Source organism: Oncorhynchus mykiss, chromosome 18, assembly GCF_013265735.2.
Source record: "Oncorhynchus mykiss isolate Arlee chromosome 18, USDA_OmykA_1.1, whole genome shotgun sequence".
Classification (NCBI taxonomy): domain Eukaryota; kingdom Metazoa; phylum Chordata; class Actinopteri; order Salmoniformes; family Salmonidae; genus Oncorhynchus; species Oncorhynchus mykiss.
In genome coordinates this window covers 63,950,833-63,978,518 of record NC_048582.1, presented here as the reverse complement: position 1 = coordinate 63,978,518, position 27,686 = coordinate 63,950,833, and the positions used below count along the sequence as shown (strand labels likewise).

The 27,686-nt window shown below is 42.3% G+C and overlaps 1 long non-coding RNA gene and 1 pseudogene across 1 annotated transcript in view; both read left to right on the top strand.

Annotated features, from left to right (window-relative positions):
• Window positions 1-5,045: 5,045 nt before the first annotated feature.
• LOC118941202 overlaps window positions 5,046-27,686 on the top strand; it is a 36,189-nt gene continuing 13,548 nt past the window's right edge. Inside the window, exons 1-2 of the long non-coding RNA XR_005037532.1 lie at window positions 5,046-5,098; window positions 5,844-5,932. This is a non-coding gene — a long non-coding RNA (uncharacterized LOC118941202). The remainder of the gene's footprint in view (window positions 5,099-5,843; window positions 5,933-27,686) is intronic.
• LOC110496956 lies at window positions 12,931-13,448 on the top strand (annotated as a pseudogene).

The window sequence follows — 27,686 nt, the reverse complement described above, 5'->3', positions numbered from 1 at the left end:
CAGTCCCATCCTTCAGCTCCACTCAACCCCTCCCTTCTATCTCTGAACACCATCCAGTCCCATCCTTCAGCTCCACTCAACCCCTCCCTTCTATCTCTGAACACCATCCAGTCCCATCCTTCAGCTCCACTCAACCCCTCCCTTCTATCTCTGAACACCATCCAGTCCCATCCTTTATCTCCACTCAACCCCTCCCTTCTATCTCTGAACACCATCCAGCCCCATCCTATATCTCCACTCGACCCCTCCCTTCTATCTCTGAACACCATCCAGTCCCATCCTTTATCTCCACTCAACCCCTCCCTTCTATCTCTGAACACCACAACTGAATAGATAAGAGCACATCACGAGTCCAACTCCAAACCCCCACAACTGAATAGATAAGAGCATATCACGAGTCCAACTCCAAACCCCCACAACTGAATAGATAAGAGCATATCACGAGTCCAACTCCAAACCCCCACAACTGAATAGATAAGAGCATATCACGAGTTCAACTCCAAACCACCACAACTGAATACATAAGAGCATATCATGAGCAAACCGCTTAAAAAACAGAGTTGAGAGCTCTCCATGAGGAATGGGAACAAATATGCCATGTTTTTTTCTCTCCCCTACCCCAATAATGCAACAGAAAAATAGTTTCATCGTTTTTTATTGCAACAACACAAATTCTTGCAGTTTAACCATCTCACCACCAATGGGTGCTGCAGCATCTTCGTGACGCGTACTTCCCGCGGCTATGAACTATAATCAGTTACGTTACCAGCTAAAATGTTGTAATCAGATGACAGATACTTTTGAAAAACTAGATGATTACTTCTTGAATTACTTTTAAATTCAGAAAAATACATTGACACTTTTCTGTTTTCTCAATGACATTAAATTCAGCATTTAAAAAAGGCACAAGTTTAAGTTTGTTCCACCTGAGCCATGTTATGAGGCTATTTTGCTTCGACTGGTCCCTGGGGCCCTTGTTAAGGTCAATGACATCATTAATTTTACCCAGTGCCAATACATTTTTGCCAAAAACCTTGACACTCCCAAACTTGAAACTCTAGAGGAGGCTGGAACAAAGACAATAACCCCAAGCACATATCAAAATCCACTTTTTTTTTTTACATTGGCCACAAAATCAATGTTTTGCAATGGCCATCTCAGTCTCCTGACTAGAAACCTATTGAAAACCTGTGGTTTGAATTGAAGAGGCCTGTCAATAAGGGCAGAAGGAGGATATCAATGATCTGGAAGGTTTCTGTATGGAGGAACGGTCTAAGATCCCACCTAATGTGTTCTCCAACTCATCCACTTTTTTTTTAAAGGCTCAGTGCCGTTACTCTCGCAAGGTCAGGTGTTAAAGGTATTGAAAACAAGAGTGTCAATAATTTTATCCCTATCTTTTTGAATAGAAAATGTATTACTTGTTAAACAAAATCTCTTTCTCTGAGCAATTGTAGTAGTATAAAAATAATATAATTTCCCAATTTGTTTGAGGATATAATATAGCTAAGTATTTTAATTATTTATTTTATACAGTAATTTTGTCTCATCTTTATCAAGGATGCTAATAATTTCCAACACCCCTGAAGCCTATGTCTGCTTTTTGCTTCTTCATACAGATTCCGACAGGAATAAACAGGCTTCTCTTTCTCAGCCTTGGCAAGACTTCTGTTTTTCTCTCCATCCCTCCCTCCCTCCCTCCGCTACAGGCATGCCTTTGAAACTTGAAAAAAAAGCGGGAAAAAAATCCTCAATGCACTCTTCTCCATGAGAAGGTAAGCTACGTTGAGGAGAGGAAGCGAAGACAAACTCAAGCTCTTTAAATGGTTCTTGAAAGCTCTGTGGGAAAACGTGTTGTTGTCGAGGGAAAGGTGCTTTCCCACATTAAAAAGTGGTTACGCCATTAACGGAGGTGAAGAAATATGATCAGGTTCAATACTGAAAAATCACTCAACGTGTAAATATGTTCCTAAAAGATCATGCTTTGGCTACACGTGGTGTGATGTTTAAAAAACACAACATCTCGTCTTTTAGAATTGACCTACATATGAAGGCTCATTTAGAATTTTACATACAGCCGCAGAAAACATTTGGGAGCAGGAAGTTGTTGATTGGTGGAAGCAGATCAACCGTATCTCTTGGAAATGCTGTTTAACCAACTCAGATTTTACCCAGAGCCGGGGTCAATGCCAGTATTCCTACTCTTCCATATCCAATTCCTTTTCAAATTCAATATCCAACTCCCAACCCATATCCCACATTCCCTTTCACTCCACTCATGTATCAAACAGCAATTCCAATTGCTACGGGGAGGAAGAGGGAAAAAAGTCAATATTAAATCCATATATCACTTTTGCAAGAGCAGATGTAATTCCTGATGTTTGATGGTGATTGTTTTATACCGCTAATATTATTCTTTGAAGGTTACATTCTCTCTGAACACATTACATTATAATTGATACGGTTGGCTGAACATCAACCCACAATGCTGTTGAACAGTTGAAAAAAAAACATTTTCAGATGTCGATTCTCTCCACTGTTTATAGATTTTTTTTAAACCTTTATTTAACCAGGTAAGACACATTGAGGTTAAAAAAACTTTTTTGTAAGGGCGACCTGTCAAGAAGCCAAAACAGAGAAATTGCAGCCTGTACATAAAATCTATCAGAAAAATACAAAATACACACAAAATACAAAGTGTCGGCAGGGTAGCCTAGTGGTTAGAGCGTTGGACTAGTAACCGGAAGGTTGCAAGTTCAAATCCCTGAGCTGACAAGGTACAAATCTGTCGTTCTGCCCCTGAACAGACAGTTAACCCACTGTTCCCAGGCCGTCATTGAAAATAAGAATTTGTTCTTAACTGACTTGCCTAGTTAAATAAAGGTAAAAAGAAAGTGCACCTATCACAGTGTTTTAGATCAGTGTCTTAAAAACGCCAAGAACACTAACTCCCCTAACTTTAATATCTTTTGAAGCATGTTCCAGGGCATTATGGGAAAATCTTGTTTCCACATCTCAGTTCTAGCCTTAGGAACAGACAAGGACAGCAGCGACTGTGAACAAAGACTGTATTGACTGTATTGAGAATGTATTGAGACTGATCTGCAGTGTTGTAAAAAGTACCCAAATGTCATAGTTGATTAAAAGTAAAGAGACTTCAATAGAAAATGACTCAAGTAAAACTGAAAGTAACCAAGTAAAATACTAAGCTCCTACCGTCTTATAGGCAGACACTCAAACAAGATGTACCCACTGTGACTATTAAAACCTATCCTAACCAGAAACTGTGCATGGATGGCGGCATTTGCGCAAAACTGAACGCGCGAACCACCACATTTAACCATGGAAAGAGGTCTGGGAATATGGCTGATAATAAAGAGTGTATGTCAACGTCAACAAAACAAAGGAGATGATCGTTGACTTCAGGAAACAGCAGAGGGAGCACCCCCCTATCCACATCGGAGGGACAACATTGGAGAACGGTGGAAAGTTTTAAGTTCTTCAGCGTACACATCACAGACAAACTGAAATGGTCCACCCACACAGACAGCGTGGTGAAGAAGGCGCACCAGCACCTCTTGAACCTCAGCAGGCTGAAGAAATTAGTCTTGTCACCCAAAACCCTGACAAACTTTTACAGATGCACAATCGAGAGCATCCTGTCGGGCTGTATCATAGCTTGGTACAGCAACTGCACCGCCCCCAACCGCAAGGCTCTCCAGAGGGTGGTGCGGTGTGCACAACGCATCACCGGGGGAAAACTACCTGCCCTCCATGACACCTACAGTACTCAATGAAGGCCAAAAAGGACAACAACCACCCGAGCCACTGGTGCATCAAAGCTAGTGCATCAAGTGCATCAAAGGTGGGACTGAGAGACTGAAAAACAGCTTCTATCTCAAGACCATCAGACTGTTAAACAGCCATCACTAACTCAGAGAGACTGCTGCCTACATTGAGACCCAATCACTGGCTAATTTAATAAATGGATCACATGTCACTTTAAACAATGTCACTTTAAATAATGCCACTGTAATAAAGTTTACATTACTCATATCATATGTATATAATGTATTTTATACCATCTATTGCACCTTGCCTATGCCGCTCGGCCATCACTCATCCATATATTTATATATATTTATATATATATATTCATTCACCACTTTAGATTTGTGTGTATTAGGTAGTTGTTGGGAAATTGTTAGATTACTTGTTAGATATTACTGCACTTTCGGAACTAGAAGCACAAGCATTTAGCTACACGCGCATTAACATCTGCTAACCATGTGTATGTGACCAATAAAATGTGATTTGATTAGATTTACTTGAGTAAAAGTCTAAAAGTATTTGGTTTTAAAGAAACTTAAGTATCAAATATGCTTAAGTATCAACAGTAAAAGTATAAATCATTTCAAATTCCTTATATTAAGCAAACCAGACGGCATCATCTTTTTTCCTATTTTTGTCAGATCGCCAGGGGCTCCAACACATCATTTACAAACAAACACGACCCGTAATTCAGGGCAGGTGGGCCGGAGCCCCACATTTTTAACAAACAAATAAATTAAATATATATTTGTTTTGGGTGGGTCTTGTCTGTTTTGCTTGTTATTTTGGCATTAATACGTGTCACATATCAGTTTGCAAACAATGTTTAAAAAAAGGTATAAATATTGTGGCAAAGAAGGGGGTCGAGTGATAAATGGCAGATATGTGAGAGCAGAAGTAATAAACGGTTTCTGCCTGATCACTAAAATGGCCACCCCTGTCAGAAAATTAAGATCACAAAATGGCCGACCGCCAAAACTACAAGTCCCAGAAGCAAGGGGAACCCTCAGAAGGTGGAGCCGATCCACAGATAAAGGGTCAAGAAAAACCAGGAAGAGGGAGAGAGAGTGCTGGAAGGATCTATGAACAATAGAGAAAGAGACAATAGAGATTGGCTGGATTTACCGTGTATGAGCTGGATTGTTTTGGACTTACCTGTTGGCGTTTGGACCTGGACCTACCGAGAACCTGATTCGTGTACCGAACCCTGCTATCCTTGACCTCGCCTACGGCCTGGGTGGACCAGGAGGGAGAAACAAACACACAGGTACTGTCCTGTTCGAAAGAACTCTCATTCTTGGGTGATTTGGTGACAGTTTACCACTTAATTTGTGACAAACGCTCCTAACCTTGAAGAGGTTTGTCACAATATATATCAGTGAGTTAATAAAGCCGAAAACAAACATGGTCTCTCTTTTGTGTTCTTGAGTAAGGCATCTCCAAAATGCAGGTGTCTCAGCCTAGCTCAGTGCTTTCTGTGGTGGTGGGGCGAGCCAGCAGAAAATAGGAGCATTGCGTGTTGACTGGATCAGTGTTCTGCCACTCATGGAAACACTACGTCATCGCCAAGTTGAAGTCCTTAATAATCTTAATAATAATAAGCACTTTGGGTCCTGCCATAGAGTTATATTACAACTGCCCTTCCAAGAAGGCTCAAGGTCATTGGCCACAGATAAAATGATGTCAAATCACGTTATATGTACAGTAGCTTTGATTGGACTGATCATGCCAACGTTTTGCTTTCAAAGTCTTAGCTAGCAGTCATCATCATGAATCAAGTCGACAATCTACTGGCAAATCCTTTTTGATCCTTGTCATACGAAGAGAAACAATGAAGAGAAATTATAGATAAAACTTATCGGTGCTCTTTGCCATTTGACATAAAGACTACACAAGTCGAAAATCACAAATTCAACAATGAGTCGTTTGGAAGTAATCCGTGGCTAGCTGCAAGCACTACAAAGCAACCAGTCGCCTGCTTTTCAATGGAGTGGCTGTGTGTTGTTTTTCAGAGTTCCCACCATAAATCCAGAGAACGCCAGACTTTGATGACAAAGTTTGATGACACCTTCATGTTTAAGTGAGCACATCACAAGCCACGGTGAGTCCTAAAATGTAATGTACGCTGCTGCATAAATGAGGTAATATGCCAGGGAGATAATGTAGCTAAGAAATGAATACTAAGTGTATGTTGTGTAGTAAGCTGTTAGTAGCCCATGTGCCTCGCCCTAATAATTTGGTCTATTTTTCACCTCTTAATTTCACCTAACGTGACTGTTCTGACTCGGTGGTGCTGCACATGTAGCCTGTAACCTGTTTTAGAGAAATGTCATCATCTAATATTGTAGAGGTGTTATTGTCTGCTTTATATACCCCCTTTATTTATCCTACAGTTCAGACTTGGAGTACAGGGAAAATACTGTAAGAGCAGCCCATCTTCTGCATTCTGTCTCTGTACATTTCAAAAAGTGCTAAACACATAGTTTTATTGACTACATCCGTCTTACTGTAGGTCGATCGTTAATGTCTTAATCGGAATTACGGAATGCCTCTTATCCGCTCATCTTTCCCTTATGCCATAGTTTGTACATCTCAATTGTCAGTAGAAACCACATTTGTTTAAGCAAGTCAGCCATATCAGCTATGTTTTAATGCAGTAAACGAGGCTAAATGAATTGTTTCGCTGCCAGACAAGGCACCGCTGATAGCCAGGTGCAGCGGTGGTACAGTAAGGATTCACTCCATTGAGCTGGATAGAAAGCTCTGCTGTTGGGACAGCTTTATGTAGGCCCAAACAGACTGTGGGTACCGCTTTTCGCCGTTATAGCGCAATTAATGTATTGTTTAGTGTTGTGTTGTGTAGTGTCTTTGCTGGCATGCATCTAAAACATTTTTGGGGTTGTTTGCCTCACCAAGATTTACATGCTGAAGTCTACTACTGCAAACAAAGCATGTGTTTAGTGTTCCCACCAGATCAGAGGCAGTAGGGATGACCAGGGATGTTCTCTGCTTAGTGTTCCCACCAGATCAGAGGCAGTAGGGATGACCAGGGATGTGTGTCAATTATACAATTGTATTGTCCAGCTAAACATTCAAAATGTAATGAGTACTTTTGGGTGTCAGGGAAAATGTATGGAGTAAAAAGTACATAATCGTCTTTAGGAATGTAGTGAAGTAAAAGTAAAAGTTGTACACCAAAAAACAACTCAACAACTTATTTTTACTTAAGTACTTTACACACCTGCTGTTCTGGTCAGTAAGGCACAGAGATACAAAGGGATTTGTCTAATCAATGCTTTGGACACAACAGTGTACCAGTGCTTTAGTCTCCTGGTGGAGAGAGAGGTCCATAGCATACCCACAGTGACGGGTCAGTGATCTACCATTTGTAATACATCCTAAAGCACCACGTGTCCAGAGTCTTTAAGGTACTTGCTGAGGCCTGCATATAGACAATATCACCATAATCAAGCACTGGTAACTGACTAAAATTGAAAAGCAAGATTTGTTCCTAAAATAGAAACCCAAATCTCATTTCAACGTCAGTTTCTTGGTCAAGTTTGTATTTTCGGTTTATTATGGATCCCCATTAGCTCTTCTTGGGGTCCGTCAAAATGAAGGGAGTTATACAATTTTAAAAACAGTACAATCAATACAGAAGTCACAACACACTAAGTGTGTGCCCTCGGGCTCATACACCACTACCACATATCTACAATGCAGAAATCCATGTGTACGTGTGTGTATAGTGCGTATGTTATCATGTGTGTAATCATGTGTATAGTGCTTATGTTATCATGTGTGTGTGTGTGTGTGTAATCATGTGTATTGTGCGTATGTGATCACGTGTGTATGCATTTGTCTGTGCCTATGTTTGTGTTACTTCACTGTCCCTGCTGTTCCATAAGGGTGTATTTTTACCTGCTTTTTAAATCTGATTCTATTGCTTGCATCAGTTACCTGGTATGGAGTAGAGTTGCATGTAGTCATGGCTCTATGAAGTACTGTGCGCCTCCCATAGTCTGTTCTGGACTTGGGGACTGTGAAGAGACCTCTGGTGTTATGTCTTGTGGGGTTTGCATGGGTGTCCAAGCTGTATGCTAGTATTTTTAACAGACAGCTCAGTACCTTGAGCATGTCAACACCTCTTACAAAAACAAGTAACAATGAAGTCAATCTCTCTTCCACTTTGAGCCATGAGAGATTGACATGCATGTCATTAATGTTAGCTCGCCGTGTACTTTTAAGTGCCAGTCATACTGCCCTGTTCTGAGCCAACTGCAATATTCCCAAGTCCCTCATTGTGGCACCTGACCACACTACTGAACAGTAGTCCAGGTGTGACAAAACCAGGGCCTGTAGGACCTGCCTTTTTGATTGGGTTGTTAAGAAGGCAGAGCAGCGCTTTATTATGGACAGACTTCTCCCCATCTTAGCTACTGTTGTTTCAATATGTTTTGACCATGACAGTTTACAGTCCAGCGTTACTCCAAGCAGTTTAGTTACCTCAACTTGCTCAATTTCCACATTATTCATTATGAGACGTAGTTGAAGTTTAGGGTTTAAAGAATGATTTGTCCCAAATACAATGCTTTTAGTTTTAGAAATATTTAGTACTCATTTATTCCTTTCCACCCACTCTGAAACTAACAGAAGCTCTTTGTGTTGCAGTTATTTCAATCACTGTAGTAGCTGATGTGTATAGAGTTTAGTCATCCACATACATAGACACACTGGCCTTACTCAAAGCCAGTGGCATGTTGTTAGTAAAGATTGAAAAAAGCAAGGGTCCTAAACAGCTACCCTGGGGAATTCCTGCTTCTACCTGGATTATGTTTGAGAGGCTTCCTTTAAATAACACCCTATGTGTTCTGTTAGACAAGTAGCTTTTTATCCACATAACAGGGGGAGTAAAGCCATAACATACGTTTTTCCTGCAGCAGACTATGACCGATAATGTCAAAAGCTGCACTGAAGTCTAACAAGACAGCCCCCACAATCATTTTATCATCAATTTCTCTCAGCCAGTCATCAGTCATTTGTGGAAGTGCTGTGCTTGTTGAGTGTCCTTCCCTTAATTGAGCCCTGCTGTTGTCAATTTGTTTGTTTGTGGTCCAACAATTTTTTTTCTTCTCCAGAAGTTTACTAAGGGTTGGTACCAGACTGATTGGTCGGCTATTTGAGCCAGTAAAGGGGGCTTTACTATTCTTGGGTAGCAGAATAACTTTAGCTTCCCTCCAAGCCTGAGATCACACACTTTCTAGTAGGCTTAAATTGAAGATCATTGTACTGTTTAAATTTCAGCTTTTCATCTTACCAGATCCCAAGATACTTATAGGAGGTGACCATATCAATTATCTGGCCTTTTATAGTTAAAATCGGTTTACTTTCAGGAAGCGAAACCCCTACATTTTTTTCCCCTTACATTAAGCACAAGTTTCAATTCGAAAATATGACTTTTAATAACATCAAAAGTCAACTGTAAGATTTGCAGATTCAACAGTCTGCCCAATATCATTTAAATACAGTGCAGAAAGGATCAGACCTAAAATTGAGCCCTGGGGAACTCCATCAATCAATCAATCAATCAATCAATCAAATGTATTTATAAAGCTTTTTTTTACATCAATAGATGTCAAAGCTCCATACAGAAACCCAACCTAAAACCCCAAACAGCAAGCAATGCAGATGTAGAAGCACGGTGGCTAGGAAAAACTCCCTAGAAAGGCAAGAACCTAGGAAGAAACCTAGAGAGGAAACCGATTCTGAGGGGTGGCCAGTCCTCTTCTGGCTGTGCAAGGTGGAGATAGAGTACATGGCCGTTAAGGAAGTCGAGGGCAGAGCGATTTAATTGTTTTGGTCTATCCTGATGATTGAGTAAGAGTTAGGAGCGCAGATCAAGTCCTTTTGTAAGCCTTCGAAACACAGATTCCATACCCTCCTGTGCTACACACTGTGTTCTGTCAGAAAGGTAATTTTGGAACCAATCCAATGCATCAACACTTAAACCAACCTTTTTTATTTTATACAACAGCAGGGCATGGTAAAATGTATCGAAGGCCTTTGATAAGTCAATTAAAAAGTGAAACACAGGGATTTTTCTTGTCCTGAGCATCTAGAATATCACGTTCAACCTTGGTCTTGGCTTGGCTCTAAAACCGGACTGGAATTGAAATAAAACTATGTTATTATAAAGAAAGTCTTTCAACTGTGAGTTCACCAGGTTTTTCAAAACTTTTGCCAGTGCAGACAGTTTAGATATGGGAGGATAGTTATCCAACAGGGACGGAGCTCCACCGTTATGTAAAGGCGTGAAATAAGCTGCTTTCCAGACTTTTTGGAATGGTATTACAAGCCAATTAAATATTTAATATATGAGTGAGAGGGGCAGCAATGATCTCAGAACCAATTTAAAAAAAATAAGGGTTAAATTAATCTGGGACAGCCACTTTCTTAATATCAACAGATTTGAGTGCCTTTACAACTTCTGAAAGTTAGATCTCGGTAAAATGAAATAGATGAACAATAGGCCGGCATGCAGCGGTTTCATTCACAGCCTCATGTGAGATGTTAGGAGGGAGTTCATTATCAAATAAATGCCCAGTTTTAGCAAAATGCTCATTGAACATGTCAAGCAGTTGATTCTTGTCCGTCACATCCATTGAATTTGAGGGAAATTTCAGCAGAAGACCAGAGGATTTCGTCTTAGCATTCATGGATTTCATATTTTTCCATAATTTCATCTGGTTATTGAGGTTGATCTTGGTATATTCGTAATAGTACCTAGATTTGCATTTCCATATTAACAAGGTGCACTTATTTTTCAGTGCCCTGAACGGCAAGCAGTACCGGAGCGCCAAGTCTAGCTCCAAGAGGCTTCTAAACAGCTTCTGCCCCCAAGCTATAAGACTCCTGAACATCTAATCAAAATGGCTACCCAGACTATTTGCATTGCCCCACCCTCTTTTATGCTGCTGCTACTCTCTGTTATCATCTATGCATGGTCACTTTAATAACTCTACCGACATGTACATATTACCTCAATTACCTCGACTAACCGGTTCCCCTGCACATTGACTCTGTACCGGTACCCCTGTATATAGCCTCGCTATTGTAATTTTACAGCTGCTCTTTAATCATTTTTTATGCTTTTATTTCAATTTTTTTAGGTATTTTTCTTAAAACTGGTTGGTTAAGGGCTTGCAAGAAAACATTTCACTGTAAGGTCTACTACACCTGTTGTATTCGGCGCATGTGACAAATACAACTCAGCCTGGGAATGACCCTTTCTGGCTTTGGTCCATTGTGTATTTTGTTTATGGATCAAATCACATAATTCCCCTGTAAACCAGGGATTGTCTCTACATTTTACCCGGTACTTTTTGAGAGGGGCGTGTTTATCACCGATAGTATAAAACATGGAATGAAAATAGGAGAATGCCGCTTTGATGTCTGGATTAAGTGCACTCCTATGCCAGTTGCATGCATAAGGTTCATGCAGGAATGTTTGAATATGAACCAAGGGGGCACATTGTAATTTTTAGTGTCTCTAATGCAAGCAACTGCACAATGATCACATAAATCATTAGGGAAAATACCAACGCCCAAGTATTTATGCGGATTGTTAGTTAGAATAACATTAATAAGTGTTGACTTAGAGATGTCTTTTGGATTGAGTCGTGTGACTGTATTTATAATTTGAATAAAATGTAGTGTATTGCACAGTCCTCTTATGTCCTCAGAGACATAACCAGTCCCACATGAGGACCATTTCCTTTTCCCCACAACCATGCATCAGTTCAGCCTGAGAATCCATGGATTCTACTTTGCAAATGGAGGTCTACAACATCCTAAATTCACAGCTTTCGATAAATGCAGTTTTAATGCTAAAAACTAAAACTGGTTTTGGTTTTGTCTTTAATATGGATGGCTATACCTCCACCTTACTTCATTGGTCACATCGATAAACATTATTACCACCCAAGCCTATCGACTTATTTTAGAACAGATTTCTTAAGCCAGGTCTCGGACAGAACTAAGACATCTGGGTCAGCAGTGTGAACGCAGACTTTTATCATGTCCATTTTCCGCATCAGACTCCTCACATTAATTTGCATCAGTCCCAAGTCTGATCTAGTTTTAAAATCATTTGGAGTCAGAAGTTCATCCATAGCCAATAGTATACTGAAAAATTATTATTTTTCTGTGTCTATACACTAAGTTCTTTCCCTTGCCTGTCTGGTGAAACAAGCATCGCTAGGAAAGGACCTGACAGGTGACAGTAATATAGGAAAGGAGACAAGGAAAAAGGAAGACACTCAAGGGGATTGGGACACAACTCTTGTCATCTCTGACAGGATTCCCCAGAAGTGAGACTGCATGGCCCTCTGTTTACCCTGAGTGACAGGAAGCCCTATAAGTGAGACTGCATGGCCCTCTGTTCACACTGAGTGACAAGAAACCCCAGAAGTCAGATTGCATGGCCCTCTGTTCACCCTGAGTGACAGGAAGCCCCAGAAGTCAGACTGCATGGCCCCCTGTTCACCCTGAGTGACAAGAAGCCCCAGAAGTCAGACTGCATGGCCCTCTGTTCACCCTGAGTGGAGAAAAGAACAAAGGCACATAGAAGCAGAGCTCTCTATTCTACCCCACTTTGATTTGATTTGATTAACCCTCAGATTGATTATAAACTTGGCAGCCCAATCATTGAAAATCTGGCAACCAACAACAAACAAATCTGAAACCAAAAACTCACTTTCATCCAGAGGCTTTTTCTCAGTGTTCTGACGGAATTCTGTCATGCCTTGTATGAATACCTGTATCCCAGTTCTATGGAACAACATATGTTGGATTAGCATCCTGCCTGTGCGGTGCATCCACATTGAAAGGAAGTTGTTCGTAATACCCCGTTGGAATACAACTTTCTTTATTAGGATCCCTCAAGTTAGCAATTAGAATCACATATGGTACATTAACAGGAGGCTTCAGAAACATGTGTTTGGTCTTAGATATTGGCTTCATCTGTAAACAACTGCTGTTCCTTACTAGAGGAGACCCATCCTGCATTACACCATCCAAACATGTTGTCTTCCTGCTTCCTTCTTCGCCTTCGGTGCCATGATGAGAAAGGCTGTCCCTGCCAAGACTGAGGCCAAGGTAAAGGCCCTGAAGGCCAAAAAGGCTGTTCTGAAGGGAGTCCACAGCCAGAGGAAGAAGAAGATAAGAACCTCCCCAACCTTCCGCCGCCCCAAAACCCTGCGCCTCCGCAGACAACCCAAGTACCCCCGGAAGAGTGCCCCTCGCAGAAATAAGTTGGACCACTATGCCATCATTAAGTTCCCTCTGACGACAGAGTCGGCAATGAAGATGATGGAGGACAACAACACCCTCGTCTTCATCGTAGACGTCAAAGCCAACAAGCACCAGATCAAACACGCCGTCAAGAAGCTCTACAACATTGATGTGGCCAAGGTCAACACACTCATCAGGCCTGACGGTGAGAAGAAGGCATAAGTGTGTCTGGCTCCAGATTACGATGCGTTGGATGTCGCCAACAAGATTGGCATAATCTAAATGGCTGCTGGGGAGATGTACAGAGGAATAAATGTTTATAAAAATGTTTTAATGTTGCTGCATGTCTTCCTGCATTACACCATCTACACATGATGTCTTCCTGCATGTCCTCCTGCATTACACCATCTACACATGTTGTCTTCCTGCATGTCTTCCTGCATTACACCATCTACACATGTTGTCTTCCTGCATGTCTTCCTGCATTACACCATCTACAGAGGTTGTCTTCCTACATGTCTTCCTGCATGGGCTCTCCCTGAAGAAATGTCCCAAATTAGGGATAATCAGATCCTGCGTTAGTGTGGTTTGATCTTCATTTCACCTCAATTAAAGAGTCATTTTGGGTCTTTGGTGCTGATAAGAGAATGAGAAAACACTGAGTTGTCTCATTTCCCTGTCGCTCTCTCTCTCTCTCTCTGTGTGTGCGTGTGTGTGTGTGTGTGCTGCAGTTCTGTACCAAAACATGGCTAGGTTTTATGGGTATTATGACTCATACTGTGCTACTCTATTGTCTTTCTGAAGTGTAAAGTATCTTTACTATTAGTAGTCTACTAAGTATTTGTATATTCAATCGCCTCAGTAATGCCACTACCGAAGTCTTCATTCAATGTTAATATACGCCATCCATCAAACCCACGGCATATTAAATACCTTTGGACCATCAACGGGAGTAACAGCGCCCTCTTTCAAGGTTCAATCATATATGTCAAACTACATGATCCAGGAAGAAAGCACAACAGAACATAAGCCCGTGGCTTTTGACTTGAAAGAACACATTTTGATTGTGTGTGTGTGTGTGTGTGTACATGCACAATGGAATACTGCACTCCAAATGGTTGTCTACTGTATATAGGTTGTCAACACACACACACACACACACACACACACACACACACACACACACACACACACAGTCAAAGCCAGGCCTAATTGCCCAACATCAGCGCTCAACCTCACTAATGTTCTTGTGGCTGAATGGAAGCAAGTCCCCACATAATATACCAACATGCATGATTTTGGAATGAGATATTCGATGAGCAGGTGTCCACATATTTTTGGCCATATCAATGTCTTTCTATAGTGGAGGTTTCATAATAACTATGCTCTATGTCTGATGGAATGCACATACAAGCTGAACCCATTATATGAAACATTCTCATATCAAATCAGATCTCATATTTGATATTTACCACATCTTAGATTCCCAGGGAACACATTGTTATTGTGATCGCTGGAAGAAAAAAAAGACACGTTACAATTCCCTAGTTCCTCTTTGATGTATAATATTCCTCAGCTACATTGTTCAGCCGAGTTCCTTAACAATCAGATCAAAGGCAGACGACAGACAGACTTACAGCATAACCGATCCCACTCATCGCACGCACACACACACACGCGCGCGCACACACACACACATACACGCACACACACGCACACGCGCGCACACCACACACACCCACACACACACGCACACGCGCGCACACGCACGCACACGCGCGCACACCACACACACCCACGCGCACACCACACACGCGCGCACACCACACACGCGCGCACACCACACACACACACACACACACACACATACACCCACACACACCCAGATGGCTCCTTGTCGCTCCTCTTCCCCCCCGCCTCCCCATTAAATATTAAGCCTTTTTACTGCAAACACAAGCAGGAGTAAAAAAAAACACAACTGGCACAAAAAAAATTACACTTTAAATGTCTACATTTGACCTTTCAACCCAAGAGCATGAACATGCAGCAGGCTACACAAGCACACGCTACAACATGTGTGTGACTAGGATAGGAGGAGATCCATGACCTCTATGTGATCTGACACAACAAGCTGCTAGTATTCCTGTTTTCATTGTACTAAGCACTCCCACTGTCTACCCTTTAATTACATTTTAAAAAATGTGTATCTGAACAGCTTTATCCAATTAAGGTCAAACAAGCTATTTTTTGAAGAGACCTGGCTCATTGTTAATCTACACTAATTAACGACCACATAATGAACAAGGGTAATGGTTGCAATACTGAGGTCCTAGATCTTGACCTCTGACCTCTATGTATTCTCGCCCTGTCCTGCTGGTCCTATTTCATTAAGGTCAACGCAGCCAAGTGAAAAACAGAAATAATTTGTTTGTTGAAATGTACCCTATTAGGGCTCTGGGGGGGGTCATGAAATTTTGTCAGCCTGTGATTGTCATGTAAATAACTGCCAGTCTCACTTTAGTTGACCGTTAATTACGGTTTTCCACAATTGTTTACACACGTTTGCTGAATCTTTGGCCCATTTTCCCAAAACTCTAAACACAAAATGCAAAACTCTACAAATCTCTAGCAAAAGCAAACACTGCATTCAAAACTGTTTTCTCTTTTCAAAATGTTTTTTTTTTGCATAAAAAAACTCTAAACACAAATAGACGAAAACACATGAAAAATGTAAGAAAGACATTAGGCTGCATCCTGCCTCCTATTTCGGTCTGGCCACAGCACCTCATCTACATCACAAGCGATGTTCTCCCTGGCTAAAGAGCACCTCATCTACATCACAAGCCATGTTCTCCCTGGCTAAACAGCACCTCATCTACATCACAAGCCATGTTCTCCCTGGCTAAACAGCACCTCATCTACATCACAAGCCATGTTCTCCCTGGCTAAACAGCACCTCATCTACATCACAAGCCATGTTCTCCCTGGCTAAACAGCAGGAAAATAATCTTCTGGAGTGACAGATCCAGCCGCCGAAAGCCCCCACATCAACGTCACCACATCCATCCTCCATTGCCTGGAGAAGAGGCATGTGTGCGAGGGGATGGCGGTCATACACCTTCCATCGCCATGCCAAAAAAACTATTCAATTGGGTTTAGGAATGGGGAATATGGTGGAAGGTATAGAACAATACATTGTGGGTGATCGATGAACCAGTTGCGGACCAGAGCAGCCCGGTAGAAACTCACGTTGTCCCTGATGACAACACACCTGGTCTGCTCTGGTCCACCCCTCTGCTCGGCTGGAATGAGGATGCCATGTAGTGTGTCCAGGAATACGATGGGAAGGGCGGTGTTGTAGCGACCAAGGTTGGCATGGTGATGGAGGACGCCTTGCTGGCTGGTGATATTCCCTCCTCGCTGTCCAGGGACATTCACAATGGCATGGTGGCCAGTAATGGTCCGTCCCCGTCTTTTGGCTAGGTTGAAGGCAGCCTCAACATTGTTAATATAAACATGCTGAATTGCAGCAGCATCCAGCTCCATGACTCTCTGAAACAGACATGTGACATAGAACTAGAATACACTGGATTACAGTACTGTCATTTTTTTATTTAACCAGGAAAGTCAGTTAAGAACAAATTCTTACTTTCAATGACAGCCTTGGAACAGTGGGTTAACTGCCTTGTTCAGGGGCAGAACAGCAGATTTTTTTTTTATCTTGTCAGCTCGGGGATTCGATTTTGCAACCTTTCGGTTACGAGACCAATGCTCTAACCACTAGGCTACCTGCCACCCCAATGTGAGACATACAGTGCTGATATTCACTGTATAGTACTTACACATATTCATAGAGCTGTTATTTAACCGTCTCTGAGTTTCGCTCAAATGACAACCTGTAGACCTGTTTCATCCGGATTCGGTTATGCTGTAATACACGGTCCAGTGTAGACAAGCCCACCTGGTTAATGTTATTGAATATTGTGTTGTCTGGATTTCTCCTAGTCTAATGGTATTGTTTGCCACCACCATGTTCACAGTAGCTGTTTCCTGTTCTGGTGTGAACAGCCAGAGTCTTCCACCATGGCCTGACCGTCTCTGTTCTGGTGTGAACAGCCGGTGTATTCCTCCATGGCCTGACCGTCTCTGTTCTGGTGTGAACAGCCGGAGACTTCCATCATGGCCTGACCGTCTCTGTTCTGGTGTGAACAGCCGGTGTATTCCTCCATGGCCTGACCGTCTCTGTTCTGGTGTGAACAGCCGGTGTATTCCATCATGGCCTGACCGTCTCTGTTCTGGTGTGAACAGCCGGAGACTTCCATCATGGCCTGACCGTCTATGTTCTGGTGTGAACAGCCGGAGACTTCCTCCATGGCCTGACCGTCTCTGTTCTGGTGTGAACAGCCGGTGTATTCCATCATGGCCTGACCATCTCTGTTCTGGTGTGAACAGCCGGAGACTTCCATCATGGCCTGACCGTCTATGTTCTGGTGTGAACAGCCGGTGTATTCCTCCATGGCCTGACCGTCTCTGTTCTGGTGTGAACAGCCGGTGTATTCCATCATGGCCTGACCGTCTCTGTTCTGGTGTGAACAGCCGGTGTCTTCCATCATGGCCTGACCGTCTCTGTTCTGGTGTGAACAGCCGGTGTCTTCTACCATGGCCTGACCGTCTCTGTTCTGGTGTGAACAGCCGGTGTATTCCTCCATGGCCTGACCGTCTCTGTTCTGGTGTGAACAGCCGGTGTATTCCTCCATGGCCTGACCGTCTCTGTTCTGGTGTGAACAGCCGGTGTCTTCCATCATGGCCTGACCGTCTCTGTTCTGGTGTGAACAGCCGGTGTCTTCCTCCATGGCCTGACCGTCTATGTTCTGGTGTGAACAGCCGGTGTATTCCTCCATGGCCTGACCGTCTCTGTTCTGGTGTGAACAGCCGGTGTATTCCTCCATGGCCTGACCGTCTATGTTCTGGTGTGAACAGCCGGTGTCTTCCTCCATGGCCTGACCGTCTCTGTTCTGGTGTGAACAGCCGGTGTATTCCATCATGGCCTGACCGTCTCTGTTCTGGTGTGAACAGCCGGTGTCTTCTACCATGGCCTGACCGTCTCTGTTCTGGTGTGAACAGCCGGTGTCTTCCATCATGGCCTGACCGTCTCTGTTCTGGTGTGAACAGCCGGTGTATTCCTACATGGCATGACCGTCTCTGTTCTGGTGTGAACAGCCGGTGTATTCCTACATGGCATGACCGTCTCTGTTCTGGTGTGAACAGCCGGTGTATTCCATCATGGCCTGACCGTCTCTGTTCTGGTGTGAACAGCCGGTGTATTCCATCATGGCCTGACCGTCTCTGTTCTGGTGTGAACAGCCGGTGTATTCCTCCATGGCCTGACCGTCTCTGTTCTGGTGTGAACAGCCGGTGTCTTCCATCATGGCCTGACCGTCTCTGTTCTGGTGTGAACAGCCGGTGTATTCCTACATGGCATGACCGTCTCTGTTCTGGTGTGAACAGCCGGTGTATTCCATCATGGCCTGACCATCTCTGTTCTGGTGTGAACAGCCGGAGACTTCCATCATGGCCTGACCGTCTATGTTCTGATGTGAACAGCCGGTGTATTCCATCATGGCCTGACCGTCTCTGTTCTGGTGTGAACAGCCGGTGTCTTCTACCATGGCCTGACCGTCTCTGTTCTGGTGTGAACAGCCGGTGTCTTCTACCATGGCCTGACCGTCTCTGTTCTGGTGTGAACAGCCGGTGTCTTCCATCATGGCCTGACCGTCTCTGTTCTGGTGTGAACAGCCGGTGTATTCCTCCATGGCCTGACCGTCTCTGTTCTGGTGTGAACAGCCGGTGTATTCCATCATGGCCTGACCATCTCTGTTCTGGTGTGAACAGCCGGTGTATTCCTCCATGGCCTGACCATCTCTGTTCTGGTGTGAACAGCCGGTGTCTTCCTCCATGGCCTGACCGTCTCTGTTCTGGTGTGAACAGCCGGTGTATTCCTCCATGGCCTGACCGTCTATGTTCTGGTGTGAACAGCCGGTGTATTCCATCATGGCCTGACCGTCTCTGTTCTGGTGTGAACAGCCGGTGTATTCCATCATGGCCTGACCATCTCTGTTCTGGTGTGAACAGCCGGTGTCTTCTACCATGGCCTGACCGTCTCTCAGTTCTGGTGTGAACAGCCGGTGTCTTCCAACATGGCCTGGCCGTCTCTCAGTTCTGCAGAAGATCCACAAATATTAAATGATGGATTACAGTAAACTAAAAGCATCTACTTTCTTTCCATATGAAATGACATTACTGTAACATTGGCCAACAATCACTGAGTAACAGAGGCCTACTGATATGTCGGACTACAGTATACTACAGTATACATACATAAAGAGCATAGTGGAGATGGTAGGTAACTTACCGGCTGTCATTTCTGAATGTACGGATGACAGATGCAACCTTGTAGCGGCTCAGGTTGGGCTGAACTCTCTGCCCAGCCTCCCTCATACTCAACCCATGGTTGAGCACATGGACAACCAATGTGGCCCTGATCTCATCTGAGACAATTGTCCTTCCTCATCCTCCTCTTCCTCTCACTCCTTCACCTCTAGCTCTTGCTTCACCATTGACTTCCATTTTCCTCCAAAACAGGAGAGCTGTGGCCTTTTATAAGGCAAAAGCTCTGATTTCTCAGTGAACAATTCAGCAACCAGTGTTTACACCTGTGAGGAGTGGGTGTTTCTAATTTGTGTATAGAGCTTGGCATTGTGATTGGCGGTGCTTTCCAAAGGGACTAAAGAGATTTTAATTTTGAAAGTTGTGACTAATGTAGAGAACTGTGTGTAGTGTTTTGAAAAAAGTGTAAAGCAGAAATTGTGATTACAATTTTGCAGACAGGATTTAGTACATGAGTTTCAGGTTTCGGTGATTATGTTTCAAGTTCCAATTTTAGTGTTTAAACAATTGGGAAAAACTGTAATATGAACACGTTTAGCATCCCCGGCCTTCCACGCATAGCATACAAGCCACTGACACAGATCTGTGGAATAACCTCCATGTAATATAGCCTACAAGCCACTTACACAGATCTGTGGAATAACCTCCATGTAATATAGCCTACAAGCCACTGATACGGATCTGTGGAATAACCTCCATGTAATATAGCCTACAAGCCACTGATACGGATCTGTGGAATAACCTCCATGTAATATAGCTTACACAATCACAATTTATCCGTGATTTATTTTAGGCAGATCTAAAGAAAGATTGTGATATGAAGACAATGTAGCCTAATTCAGAACACAGCATATTCTGAGTCGTCCTTATGTTAGGCCCTGATCAGGCTATGCCATATGACGGTGTGCTACACTAGATCATTTAGCAGACAAGATGTGCTTATAATTATATATTAGATATTACATTATTTTATAGTAATAAAGAATACAATTGAACACAGCTGAATGAAATAGAAATACAATTTTTTCCCAAATGATTTGAGGGAGTGAACACATGCTGCTATTCTGTGTTGAGTAGTTAACAAAGAGAACAGGTCCTCCTATATGCTTCATTTAGAGTTATTTATGTAACTTTAGTTGTGAAACAAATGTTGGGCTATATGATAATATTTCTGATACGTTCTAAGGCTGCCTGATACAACTAACGATGATTTGAAATAAAGTTGCATGAAAGGCATGAGTTCTGCTCTGTTTCTTGCGCAGGCTGAACACACTTCATCAGTCTCTCATTCACTATATGACAAGCACTTGATCATATCCTCACCCATTAGACTATTCTCAGTTTAATCTGGTCTTTATATATAGCCTACTAAATAATACGAATGGCCCACACACAAAATAAACATGTCATCCGTAGCTTGCACTCCAATAGTTTAAGGAGGTTACGTGCAGTTACGTTTTTAATATGCCTGGTAGGCTACACTGGTTTTAAAGCAGATTAATGTGCTTGATTTTAAGAATTTTGCAATAAATATAGCAGCACGAAAAAGCTGGGATACTCTTTTAACATCAGGGCTCAGTTTTGAGTCACGTGAAATTTTACTGCGGTCATGACTTGTGACTGTCGGTGTGGTGGTAATATGGTCACTGTAACATCCTCTATACCTTTTACATGAATGCAATTATTTACAGTATCATATAATTGATTTACATGTAGTGCACAGGAGGCTGCTAAGGGGAGGATGGCTCATAATAATAGCTGGAACGGCGCTAATGGAAAAGGCATCAAACACATGGAAACCATAGAAACAATATGCTTGATGCATTTGATACCCTTCCACCCATTCTGCTTAAGCTATTACCACAAGACAGTCCTCCCCAATTAAGGTGCCACCAACCTCCAGTGATGTATTGGGTCTTATATGCAATATACTCCTAGTAAAGGTAGTGGGATTGTCATTAAGTTTCCCCCTCATGCTCTGTCTTAAACTGGCGTACTTACTTACTGACTTAACCCTGGTCAAGGCAGCAGAGAAACCACATAATAAAAAATCATTCGGAACTTGTGAGTAGAAGGTTCATCTCCCGCCTACCAAGTCACAAAGGGATTATTTTTCCCAAGGACACACAAACACAGAACCTTTGATTTTCTATTTTGCTTCATACTTTTTCAGAGCAGTGGTGTACAGTACAGGGTGGATTAGGTGAACACTTTAATAAGGGAACAGTAGGTGAAATCGTTTCACTTTAAGCTGCGTTGTATCAGGTTAATCCTTGTAAAAGCGTTCCCTTCTCAGAGGAAGTGTGTTTGGTTTGAGAATTTTTTTTGTTGTGTTTTGTTGTGTTACTTTCATGTGAATACGCAACACAGAGCAAGAGTACAGATGATATTGTTATTTCATTTGCTTTGCCCATATGCTCACTGTGCTGGCCAAGACCAGTACAGAGGGAGTACTGGTATATTGAATTGAAAATCAGTCCAAATCTTTATCGGAAACAACTATAAATGAATTTCATTGGAGTGAAATCCATTGTGTTCATTTCAATTAAAGCTACAATATGTCACTTTTTAATTAAGCAACCTGACCAAATTCACATAAAAATAGGACTTATAGATCTGTCATTCATGTTAAATGCAAGTCTAAGAAATGGTAGATCAGTTCTATGTGAGCTATTTCTATGCTTCCTGTTCTTAAAATGTTATTTTTTGGTGTCTTTTACTTTCGGTTTTGTACTGTACCCCAGCTTCATATACAATATGTCTGGTTATGCAAAATATATTTCACAGCGGTTTAGATGGAACAAGGATTTTCCACACTGATTGTTTTGTCACACAAACTGAAATTAGGCAAACAATTAGAATTTTACCAACCAGGAAGTGGAGGAGCGATTCCTGTAGATTGCACCTTTAAGAGAGACGAGTATAGTTTATGTTGTGTTAGCCCTTTGCAGCTGTGATAATCTCTCTCATAATGGTTCGGCTTTTGTACTTTGCCCTGATTACCGTGACATGTACCCATTTCCTCATGAATTACTTTCACTGCTCAACTGGCTTTTGATCAAACCGATGTAAACAGCATCTCGCTTTCATCTAGTGTGCTGTAGCCATTTGCATGCTAATTCCTTATCGAGTTGATTTTCAAGTCAATCAGGACAGTCATAGCTGAGTATAAAGGCAGTGTAATAATTTTTTCCTGTTTTTTTTTTAGTTGTTGTTGTCTGAGGTCTCAATGTTGTTGTTGTTGTCTGTGAGGTCTCAATGTTGTTGTTGTTGTCTGTGAGGTCTCAATGTTGTTGTTGTTGTTGTTGTCTGTGAGGTCTCAATGTTGTTGTTGTTGTTGTCTGTGAGGTCTCAATGAGCTTCTTCCAAATGGACAAGCAGCTGCACAAGACACAACATGGATGAGCAAAGCAAGTTAGAGAAAGGCACTAACTTGATATTGTTTCCTTCACCAACATCAAATTACCTTGCAAATGAGGGGAGAATGTTGCTATTGTCTGTAATTATTGGAAATGACAGTGACTGCCAATGAGGAGCAAAAAAAAAAACAATGTTGGTATGTAAGCACTTTTCATTTGTATGTTAGGACACACGCAACATTTTAAATCCAGCCATGGAGATTTAGTGGAAGACTTAGAGATGGAAGGATGCATTGGTGGATCAATACTCAACCAACACAAAGGGGAGGTGAAGGCCCAAGGACTATGGGGTATTAATGATCCATACATGTATTTAAATATACAACATAGCAAATTTCTATATGGCAAAAAGATATATAGCTAAATGTTATATCCAAAGGGATTCCATTTAACCCTGGCAGTGAAATGTGTCCCAGATGTGTTCTGTTAATCCCCAAAATGATGGGTCAAATACACCCCGGAAATGATGGGTCAGTTACACCCCGGAAATGATGGGTCAGTTACACCCCGGAAATGATGGGTCAGTTACACCCCGGAAATGATGGGTCAGTTACACCTCAGAAATGATGGGTCAGTTACACCTCAGAAATGATGGGTCAGTTACACCTCAGAAATGATGGGTCAGTTACACCCCGGAAATGATTGGTCAGTTACACCCCGGAAATGATGGGTCAGTTACACCCCGGAAATGATGGGTCAGTTACACCTCAGAAATGATGGGTCAGTTACACCTCAGAAATGATGGGTCAGTTACACCCCGGAAATGATGGGTCAGTTACACCCTGGAAATGATTGGTCAGTTACACCTCAGAAATGATGGGTCAGTTACACCCCGGAAATGATGGGTCAGTTACACCCCGGAAATGATTGGTCAGTTACACCCCGGAAATGATGGGTCAGTTACACCCCGGAAATGATGGGTCAGTTACACCCCGGAAATGATGGGTCAGTTACACCCCGGAAAGGATTGGTCAGTTACACCCCGGAAATGATGGGTCAGTTACACCTCGGAAATGATGGGTCAGTTACACCTCGGAAATGATGGGTCAGTTACACCTCAGAAATGATGGGTCAGTTACACCCCGGAAATGATGGGTCAGTTACACCTCAGAAATGATGGGTCAGTTACACCTCAGAAATGATGGGTCAGTTACACCTCAGAAATGATGGGTCAGTTACACCCCGGAAATGATTGGTCAGTTACACCCCGGAAATGATGGGTCAGTTACACCCCGGAAATGATGGGTCAGTTACACCTCAGAAATGATGGGTCAGTTACACCTCAGAAATGATGGGTCAGTTACACCCCGGAAATGATGGGTCAGTTACACCCTGGAAATGATTGGTCAGTTACACCTCAGAAATGATGGGTCAGTTACACCCCGGAAATGATGGGTCAGTTACACCCCGGAAATGATTGGTCAGTTACACCCCGGAAATGATGGGTCAGTTACACCCCGGAAATGATGGGTCAGTTACACCCCGGAAATGATGGGTCAGTTACACCCCGGAAAGGATTGGTCAGTTACACCCCGGAAATGATGGGTCAGTTACACCCCGGAAATGATGGGTCAGTTACACCTCAGAAATGATGGGTCAGTTACACCTCAGAAATGATGGGTCAGTTACACCTCAGAAATGATGGGTCAGTTACACCCCGGAAATGATGGGTCAGTTACGTCCCTTCTCTGTTTATGACTGCAATCCTCTCACAGCATGTGTAGCTGAAGTGAAGACGGGCAAACACTGTAGAATAATTTTTTCAAACGTTATTTTAGATAAAAGGAAACCTGTTCACAGTCACATCCAAAGGGTTATTTCTCAAAGCACATTTCTAAAGTCATCATTTTTTACATTTTTTGTTCCATTTAAGTCCATCAGAAACCCAGCAGGTATTCCTAACCTACTCATTCTTAAATATAGCTTTTCTTTTCATGTCATGATGTGCCATTTCGTAATGGAATATATATATATATATTATATATATATATATATATATATACACACACACATCTTCCTCTTATTGGCTCAACTTTATTACATTTCAACTTCTTATGTAATATAAAATTCATGTTGTACAGCTAAATATTTGATAGGAGTGCAGGAAGTGACAAAGACTTGGAAAATAGGCTCTGTATAATTTAATTAAACCATGCTGCCAAATTGAATTAGGTTATGGTCATTTCTGCACTTTGCCCACTTCTTTTGCACTGTGAAAATCTCACCCATGTGTTGTAGATACAGGTGTCTATAAATAGTTCTAACATAGACCTAATTTTATCCGCAGCGTCCTGTAGACCCTACCCTCAAGGCTAATTCCTCTGTAGATGTCATGATTCACTGGCTGCTCTTTGGACGGAGTGTCCGTTTTCTACGTACGTATGGGAGAAAATGTCTTGAGTAGCTGAATATGGAGTAAAATGTAGAAAGCTGTTGAGAGATCTGGGCCCAAATCCACAAAGCGTCTCAGAGTGTCGAGAACAGAGATATTTTACTCTTACGGGAAAAAATAAAAGCTAAGCATGAAGCCTATTTAGCCATAAAAGTCCCACCTAGTCGACAGATATTTAGGAGACTTCATGAGCTGTGAGTTACCAGCAGGGCCCGTATCCACAAAGCAACTCATAGAAGGTCATAGGAATCCTTAAAATCTGTTTTAAGACAATAAAAACTCCCACCTCAGAACAGATTTTAGGAGGATGATAAGACACTGCCCAGACAAACTCTGAGCCAGGAGTAAAATTAACTCATAAGTTTATCTCAGCTGGTAATCAAGACAGTTTGAGGTACCACAAAGGAATGATGGAGATGATGATGCTCATTCAAATTGTTGCAAATTATGGGAAATAGCCAATCGCAATGAGGCATCGCCAGATGTGAACTCAAAAGCATGCTTCAGACAACCACAGTAAATGTGACTGTATATCAAATGTTGCAATGGTTACACTTTTGATATAATTTTCACCTTAAACCTCAACTACATCTGGCAATGAATAATGTGGATATTGAGCAAGTTGAGGTGACTAAACAGCTTGGTGTAACCCTGGATTGTAAATTGTCATGGTCAAAACTTTTTTATTTTTATTTTTTTTTTTACCTTTATTTAACCAGGCAAGTCAGTTAAGAACAAATTCTTATTTTCAATGACGGCCTGGGAACAGTGGGTTAACTGCCTGTTCAGGGGCAGAACGACAGATTTGTACCTTGTCAGCTCGGGGGTTTGAACTCGCAACCTTCTGGTTACTAGTCCAATGCTCTAACCGCTAGGCTACCCTGCCGCCCCACATATTGATACAACAGTAGCTAAGATGGGGAGAAGTCTGTCCATAATAAAGCACTACTCACTAATCAACAAGGCAGGTCCTACAGGCCCTAGTTTTGTCACATCTGGACTACTGTTCAGTAGTGTGGTCATTTGCCACAATGAGGGACTTGGGGAAATTGTAGTTGGCTTAGAACAGGGCAGCACGGCTGGCCCTTTAAAGTACACCGAGAGCTAATGTTAATGACATGCATGCCAATCTCTCATGGCTCAAAGTGGAAGAGAGATTGACTTCATTGCTACTTGTTTTTGTAAGAAGTGTTGACAAGCTGAATGTACTGAGCTGTCTGTTTAAACTACTAGCACATAGCTCGGACACCCATGCATACCCACAAGACATGCCACAAGAGGTCTTTTCAGAGTCTTCTTCAGAGTCCCCAAGTCCAGAACAGACTATGGGAGGCGCACAGTACTACAGTACATAGAGCCATGACTACATGACTACATATTCCACATCAGGTACAAGTCGGAAGTTTACATACACTTAGGTTGGAGTCATTAAAACTCGTTTTTCAACCACTCCACCAATTTCTAGTTAACAAACTATAGTTTTGCAAGTCGGTTAGAACATCTACTTTGTGCATAACACAAGTAATTTATCCAACAATTGTTTACAGACAGATTATTTCACTTACAGTGCCTTGCGAAAGTATTCGGCCCCCTTGAACTTTGCGACCTTTTGCCACATTTCAGGCTTCAAACATAAAGATATAAAACTGTATTTTTTTGTGAAGAATCAACAACAAGTGGGACACAATCATGAAGTGGAACGACATTTATTGGATATTTCAAACTTTTTTAACAAATCAAAAACTGAAAAATTGGGCGTGCAAAATTATTCAGCCCCCTTAAGTTAATACTTTGTAGCGCCACCTTTTGCTGCGATTACAGCTGTAAGTCGCTTGGGGTATGTCTCTATCAGTTTTGCACATCGAGAGACTGAAATTTTTTCCCATTCCTCCTTGCAAAACAGCTCGAGCTCAGTGAGGTTGGATGGAGGGCATTTGTGAACAGCAGTTTTCAGTTCTTTCCACAGATTCTCGATTGGATTCAGGTCTGGACTTTGACTTGGCCATTCTAACACCTGGATATGTTTATTTTTGAACCATTCCATTGTAGATTTTGCTTTATGTTTTGGATCATTGTCTTGTTGGAAGACAAATCTCCGTCCCAGTCTCAGGTCTTTTGCAGACTCCATCAGGTTTTCTTCCAGAATGGTCCTGTATTTGGCTCCATCCATCTTCCCATCAATTTTAACCATCTTCCCTGTCTGCTGAAGAAAAGCAGGCCCAAACCATGATGCTGCCGCCACCATGTTTGACAGTGGGGATGGTGTGTTCAGCTGTGTTGCTTTTACGCCAAACATAATGTTTTGC